Here is a 7972-nt window from a genome sequence, read left to right on the forward strand (position 1 = left end):
TATCTACTGACCCAGAGTCAGATGAACCCCTTTATCTACTGAACCCAGAGTCAGATGAACCCATGGATACCATTTGTATGGCTCTGTGTCCATTATGAAGAAAGTTAGAGGTAGTTTCACGAGCCAATGGAAATTAGCGTTAGCGCAATGACTGGAAGTCTATGGTATCTGCTAGCATGTAGAGACATACAATTGGTATCCACGAGTTCATCTGACTCTGTGGAAACAGATAAAGAGCTTCATTGCCAAAATCCAGAAGTATCCCTTTAAACACAAAACCCGGATGGACAAAAAATGCAAGTGTTTTATAACCTCTGAACGTGTTTCATTACTGCCGTGTAGATGGTTAACTTTCATAGAAACATTATTTATGTTGAGATAAGAATCATCATGAAACACCAAAGACAACATGTCAAATCCCAGAAGTCCCTTCACCTTCTCAGAATGTTTTGTATGTTCAAGGTATGACCTCAAAAATAGGAAGTATACATTTACATGTGTTTTGTATGTAATGAATTACGTATGTTGTTCATTTTAACAAACGATGCAAATATATTCATTTCTATTTTATCAGATAGGTTAAAAGTAGCTAAATACTTTTTAAATTTTATTTTAGACGTCTCAACGGCATCCTGAATCAGATTTCTATATTTTCCAAAACCACTGTTCTATTAGTTAAATTTTTTACAATGTATCGTCTGATCATTTAACGTGCAATTACTTCATTTTCAAAAATGTAAGACAAAGAAAAATATAACTTTTATGTTAATTATTCTGAATATGTTATTCAAATTTTATTTGCTGTATTTTTTGTTTTGTTGTTGAAATATAAGGGAGTTCTATTTGTATTTCATAACGTATAATTGTAATATTCAGGGACTTGAGTCTAATTATACTTTTTTAGCTGTTTTAACCAGGTCTGAGAGTCTCTCTGGTTTTGCAATGCTCTTTGAAATCTGTTTAGTTTAATAAACCGATAAAATTAATTGTTTTGAGTTTTTATGAAAAGTGATTTTAAAGAAATTGGGGAAACGAATCATCTTTTATTTTAATATATGACCTTTTAAGGATTTCTTTGTGCATGATCTGCCAACCTAAGTTATATACAGTAGTTGAATCCTTAATCATCTATTTTCGCTTGTTTATTATGTGGACTGCAGGGTTACTCCCAGAACCACTGACATCCTGTGTGATATTTATAGTGAAAACAATTGTTTGATGCCAAACCATTTATGTCGGATAGATGCAAGCTACATTATAGTAGGCTGTAAAAAAATATATATGTTTTGTCTGTTTAACGGACCATATTTTAATCAATATTTGGTTTCAAACTAATGATATCAGGCGGATTTTGATGTGTGTTACAGTTGTTAAATATGTGCGTTCTCGGTAGGAGGTGGATTAGGAGGCTAGGAGTATCTCTCCTGACTGGTTACATGGTTACTGTTGAACATGTGTGTGTCTGTGTCTGTGTGTCTGTGTTTGTGTGGAGGGTGTGTGTGCTCCTGTTGCTCAAGCCAACGTTGTCAGACCAAAGGTTGAGTTGCAATTGTGCTTTATGGTCCCTGGGACCTGGGGCTGGCTGGCACGCGTTGGTCCTGCCTCTGAGGAATATTGGCGCGTCAGCAACAAATAATCAGCTTTACTGCCTCATGGCGACACACAGGCAGAGGTGCCCCCACAACCCTACTTTTATGATTATTTTCAAAGTTGTTTCTATACTCTTATCTGTTGTGGTGCTAGTTGCTGTGTGACTGAGTGATGTGTTATATCGTGATGAAGGGGTTACGTCATTAGACTCTTACACTGCTGAATAGCTCACTCCTACAGAGCTTAGACTGGCGATGGTTAGAAGTTAGACTGGCGATGGGTTAGAAGGTTTAGACTATCTATGGTTAGAAGTTAGACTGCGATGGTTATAGTTAGACTGGCGATGGTTAGAAGTTAGACTGGCGATGGTTAGAAGTTAGATATCTATGGTTAGAAGTTAGACTGGCTATGGTTATAAGTTAGACTATCTATGGTTGAAGTTAGACTGGCGATGGTTAGAAGTTAGACTGGCGATGGTTAGAAGTTAGACTGGCGATGGTTAAAGTTAGACTATCTATGGTTAGAAGTTAGACTGGCTATGGTTATAAGTTAGACTATCTATGGTTAGAAGTTAGACTGGCGATGGTTAGAAGTTAGACTGACTTATGGTTAGAAGTTAGACTGGCATGGTTAGAAGTTAGACTATCTATGGTTAGAAGTTAGACTGCTATGTTATAAGTTAGACTATCTATGGTTAGAAGTTAACTGGCTATGGTTAGAAGGTAGACTGGCTATGGTTAGAAGTTAGACTGGCGATGGTTAGAAGTTAGGACTATCTATGGTTAGAAGTTAGACTATCTATGGTTAGAAGTTAGACTGGCGATAGTTAGAAGTTAGACTGGCGATGGTTAGAAGTTAGACTATCTATGGTTAGAAGTTAGACTGTGCATGGTTAGAAGTTAGACTGCTATGGTTACAAGTTAGACTGGCTATGGTTAAAAGCTAGACTATCTATGGTAGATGCTAGGACTATCTATAGTTAGATGCTAGACTGGCTATGGTTAGAAGTTAGACTGGCTATGGTTAGACATTTCAGAGCATTTTGGAGTGATGAAACTCTGGACAAAGAAGGACAGACATGTAAACATGTAATGTCATCCTCCTCCTCACTGTGTTCTCTCTTGAAGCTCACATAGATGTGCTTTGTGTTCTCATAGATGTTGGCTTATATAGTTTGGAGTGGGACTTCTGGAGAGTCCTGTAGTTATCTCTCACGGCCACCTGCTCCTGTAGGGTTAATCTGAGAGAAAAAAGCTTATTTAGAAACAGGAGTTTAAAACACTCTGTGTGGGCAAGGCTGAGATAACAACTCATAGCAGTAGTAGGCTAAGCAAGGCACTGATGGAAATTAAGCTAGCCCGTGGCTAGTACTTTTTAAACTGGGTTTATAGAAAATTTGCCCAACTAGCCCCCGGCTAGAGAAATTGTTTATTTTCAAATATCACACGGCACAGTTTTTGGACCCGGGCTAGTGAAAATGGTGGTCTACTAGCAAGGCTGGCCAGTCTCCATGTGCTCTGTGGTTAGAATTCTGCTGCAGGTTGGAGCTTTCACCGTCATGTTATTTACCATTGTGAGACAAAGTTTACCACTAGAGGTCATTTATTAGCTATAGTAAAGACCAGGGTCACTGAAGAGTCACCACTCTGTCTATCAGGGTCTCAGCTAGTACTCTTTAGTTTCTGTCGTCGCTCTAATTAAACGTCTCAGATACATCCTTCAGGGAAATGTGTGTGTGTGTGTGTGTGTGTGTGTGTGTGTGTGATTCCAGTCCCTGTGGAGCAGTCCCCCCTCCCCCATAGTGCTTTGTCTTCTGTGATGGATTCAGTACAGCTCAGACGGGGGACCTACGGACAGACTGAAAGGGGGAAGGCCAGCGATAGTGTGACAGACTGAGGCTGAGGTCCATAGTGATCGATGGATTTTCCTCTTGGCCAAGCAGCAGTAACACAACTCTTTCACCCCGGCCACTCCATTCAATTATTCCCTCCCTCCATGCCGGAAAACAGGATATTGTCTTTAAACTCAACAGTGATCCTGATGGTCGGTGTGTGTGTGTGTGTGTGTTGTGTGTGTGTGTGTGTGTGTGTGTGTGTGTGTGTGTGTGTGTGTGTGTGTGTGTGTGTGTGTGTGTGTGTGGTGTGTGTGTGTAGGGGAGTGGCAGAAATAAGGAAGGTAACATAGGCATGTATTTAGGTAATATTCAGCCTTAAATCAAAACTTCCGCAAGTTGTCTCCACAGCGATTCCCCAAAGGCCCCATTCATCGTTCTGTGTGACAGCGGGCTTAAGCAGAGGAACGCGGACGTGTGTGCTTTAGTGTGTGTGTGTGTGTGTGTGTGTGTTTGTGCTTTAGTGTGTGTGTGTGTGTGCTTTAGTGTGTGTGTGTGTTTGTGCTTTAGTGTGTGTGTGTGTTTGCGTGGGATTTGATTTCTTAGGGTTGGCCAATGGGTGATGTTTTTCCACTACGGCGTGTGATTGTCTTTTGCGTGTTATAATTACTGCAGTGTCCCGTCTCCCGTCTGTCCCATACACGATTCCAGGGATGGCTTCACACGTTCCTTAGTCAGGGCAGAACAGATCAAACCTGAACTTCTCTACCCTTCAACCAAGTATGACAATTGACTACTTTTTCCCATACATGACCGTGTCTCTGCTCAGATGCTGAGCTCTGTGTTAACCAGTACAGCCAACATAACAGCGTTGAATAACCCTCTCTATTCCCTTATCTGCTTCTTAATCCCTCTCTCCCTATCTCTCCTTAGTAGTAGTTTCTTTGTCTTGGCCTGGCAAGTATTCGGACAAATTCACTAATGGTGTTATGTTGTATCTTTAATATGTAAAAAAAAAAAAAAAACATAGTAATAATAATGAACCATTCCCCAAGCCTCCACTGGAGAGCCAGGCCCAGCCAATCAGAAGGAGTTTTTCCCCACAAAAGGGCTTTATTACAGACAGAAATACTCCACAGTTTCATCAGCTGTCCGTGTGGCTGGTCTCAGACGATCCCGCAGGTGAATAAGCCGGATGTGGAGGTCCTGGGCTGGCGTGGTTACACGTGGTCTGCCGTTGTGAGGCCGGTTGAACGTACTGCCAAATTCTCTAAAATGACGTTGGAGGTTGAGAAATAAACATTACATTCTCTGGCAACAGCTCTGGTGGACATTCCTGTAATCAGCATGCCAATTGCACGCTCCCTCAAAAGTTGAGACATCTGTGGCATTGTGTTGTGTGACAAAATTGCACATTTTAGAGTGGCCTTACTGTCCCCAGCACAAGGTGCACCTGTGTATTTATCATGATGTTATATCAGCTTCTTGATATGCCACACCTGTCAGGTGGATGGATTATCTTGGCAAAGGAGAAATGCTCACTAACAGGGATGTAAACATATTTGTGCACATTTGAGAGAAATAAGCTTTGCATGGAACATTTCAGCTCAGGAAACATGGGACCAACACTTTACATGTTGCCTTTATATTTTTGTTCAGTGTAGTTAGCACGGCAGACAAGGCTATTCTTACAGGGCAACAAGAGGAAACCAGGGAGAGCACCCACGATGTTGGCTGATGTAGGCATTTTCCTGTGTTTGTGCAGTTGTCAATCCTAAAGGTACTTTCTGTGGTAGTTCATTTTAATACAATGAGAACATTAATGCCCTTCATGTTCATGTTTTCAGTTGGAAGTTACAAGAATGTGAAAACAACACCTTTGCAAGGACCCAAACTAAACTAAACCAAACTAAACTAAGCCAAACTAAACTAAACTAAGCCAAACTAAACTAAACCAAACCAAACTAAACCAAACTAAACTAACCTAACCTAACCTAACCTAAACTAAACTAAGCCAAACTAAACTAAACCAAACCAAACGAAAATAAACTAAACTACGCTAAACTAAACTAAACTACGCTAAACTAAACTAAACTACGCTAAACTAAACTACGCTAAACTAAACTACGCTAAACTAAACTAAACTATGCTAAACTAAGCTAAACTAAACTAAGCTAAACTAAGCTAAGCTAAGCTAACCTAAACTAAGCTAAGCTAAACTAAGCTAAACTAAACTACGCTAAACTAAGCTAACCTAAACTAAACTAAACTAAGCTAACCTAAACTAAGCTAAGCTAAACTAAACTAAGCTAAGCTAAACTAAGCTAACCTAWTCTAAACTAAACTAAGCTAAACTAAACTAAGCTAACCTAAACTAAACTAAACTAAGCTAAACTAAACTAAGCTAACCTAAACTAAACAAAACTAAGCTAAACTAAACTAAGCTAACCTAAACTAAACTAAGCTAAACTAAACTAAGCTAACCTAAACTAAACTAAGCTAAGCTAAGCCAAACTAAACTAAGCTAACCTAACCTAACCTAAACTAAACTAAACTAAGCTAAACTAAACTAAACTAAACTAACCTAACCTAAACTAAACTAAACTAAGCTAAACTAAACTAAGCTAACCTAAACTAAACTAATAGTTGAAAAGCTCCATATTACATTTACATTTAAGTCATTTAGCAGACGCTCTTATCCAGAGCGACTTACAAATATTCCCTTGACACGGCCTTATTCTCTGTCAGGGCTCTCGTAAAGACCCCAACACTGTGACTGTTGCCCTGTCCTGCCGCCCCGCTGCCGCTAACGAAAACGCAGACACACATGTTTGTGTTAGCAGCTCTAGGGGGCTCTCCTCTCGCTGTGACTCCCATTATATTGTGATTTACTATTACACTCCCTGATGTGCTCCCTCCGCGCCTCAGACCACACGGCTGCATGGGCATACATGTCTCAGCTCTATGGTTATTAAAGTTAGGACTTTATCATCTTCAGTGATTGTTAGTTGTATATTATATTCGTTTTAAACAGTATAGATGCGCTGTGTGTGTGATTGAGAGTTTGATATTAGTACTTTTCATTCAGACAGTTGATTTATTCCACAGTAGATCTCATTTCTCAACATCTCTGTTATCCTGCTTTTTGCTGTCATAGGTCAGCCAATGTTTCCTTAGTTGTGTACATTGCTTATTAGTAAGTGTTTGTTTAGTCACTAGTGAGACATAAAACTATCCAATTGGAGTTGCTCTGGGGGGGGCGATGCACGCTCCAGCAACAACAATACAACTGCTTGTGCCTCCAAGAACCCGAACTCGCCTTCCTAAAGGTCGGGGAACGTGCTGTGCAAGGGTCGTGATACAACTAAGGCCCCATAAACCAAAGTGCATCTCCCGAAGGGGGTAATAACTGCACGCGAGGCAAGCACACACACACACACACACACACACACACACACACACACACACACACACACACACACACGCACGCACGCACGCACGCACGCACGCACGCAGGTGCTTAGTCCTTGGACAGGTCCACTCCACAGACACTGAGTCTGATGCTTCAGTTGGCATTTATAGTGTTGATGCCAGTTATATGGTTGCAATATGTCAGTTATATGGTTACAATATGATCTATGCATACTACGAATACATTATTACGTGTTATATTTCTGAAGCCAAATAGGTGTGGAATGTTGACAGGTCACTGTCACTCAGGTCACTGTAGATGACCCCTGGGATGGGTCATAGGGGTGTCTGATGTGACACCTTCTCTGTCCTCCCACAGAGGTGATCTTTTTCCTCTGCTTGACTGTGCTACCTCTCCCACCTCCTTCAACAGCCCACAAAACATACAGCTATCTCCAGAGTCAACACTAGTCACCTTGATACAGCAATACTGTACAGCAGAGAATACATCGAGAGAGAGAGAGAGAGAGAGAGAGAGAGCAATGGAGCGAGAAAGAGAGATAGAGAGCAAGGGAGCGATAGAGACTGAGAAAGGGAGATAAACAGAGAGAGAAAGAGAGAGAGGGAGCAGACAGAGACCATGTCCACACATGTTTCCTGTGAGCAAATGAATAATGTACTATGTTTATATTATTAGCAAACGACCAATTTAGTCCATTCAGCTATTTTCTCCATTTCTACAACACAAAACACAAAACCCTCCGAACAACAGGACGTGCAGAGAAACCCCTAAAATAAGACAGAAAACCACGCTGTGATGGATGAGACGGAGACATCTGGAACGATGACTTCCGTCACCACCGGTTTGATTGTTTCCTTGAGAGAAAAAGAACAGGAAAGAGAGAGAAGAGGCCTCCCCCATCTCTCCCCAGCACTAGCTAGCTTTCCCTGTCCATGTCCCACACACACACACACACTGGATGTATGTTCCCTGAGAGATTTGGCTCACACCTTGCTCCAAAGCACAGATAAAACAGCTTGACAAAGAATTAAAAACATAGAATTAAAAACATAGAATTAAAAACATAGAATTAAAAACATAGAATTAAAAACATAGAATTAAAAACATAGAATTAAAAA

General features: G+C 40.7%; 1 protein-coding gene across 1 annotated transcript in view; it reads left to right on the forward strand.

Annotated features, from left to right (window-relative positions):
• Positions 1 to 986, forward strand: part of LOC112068777 (transcription factor GATA-5) — a 10118-nt gene extending 9132 nt beyond the window's left edge. The window contains exon 8 of the transcript XR_011475213.1: positions 49 to 986. The gene's annotated coding sequence lies outside the window, so the exon portion shown is untranslated. The remainder of the gene's footprint in view (positions 1 to 48) is intronic.
• The last annotated feature ends 6986 nt before the right edge of the window (positions 987 to 7972 follow it).

Source organism: Salvelinus sp. IW2-2015, unplaced genomic scaffold (genome assembly GCF_002910315.2).
Source record: "Salvelinus sp. IW2-2015 unplaced genomic scaffold, ASM291031v2 Un_scaffold712, whole genome shotgun sequence".
In the NCBI taxonomy this organism is placed as follows: domain Eukaryota; kingdom Metazoa; phylum Chordata; class Actinopteri; order Salmoniformes; family Salmonidae; genus Salvelinus; species Salvelinus sp. IW2-2015.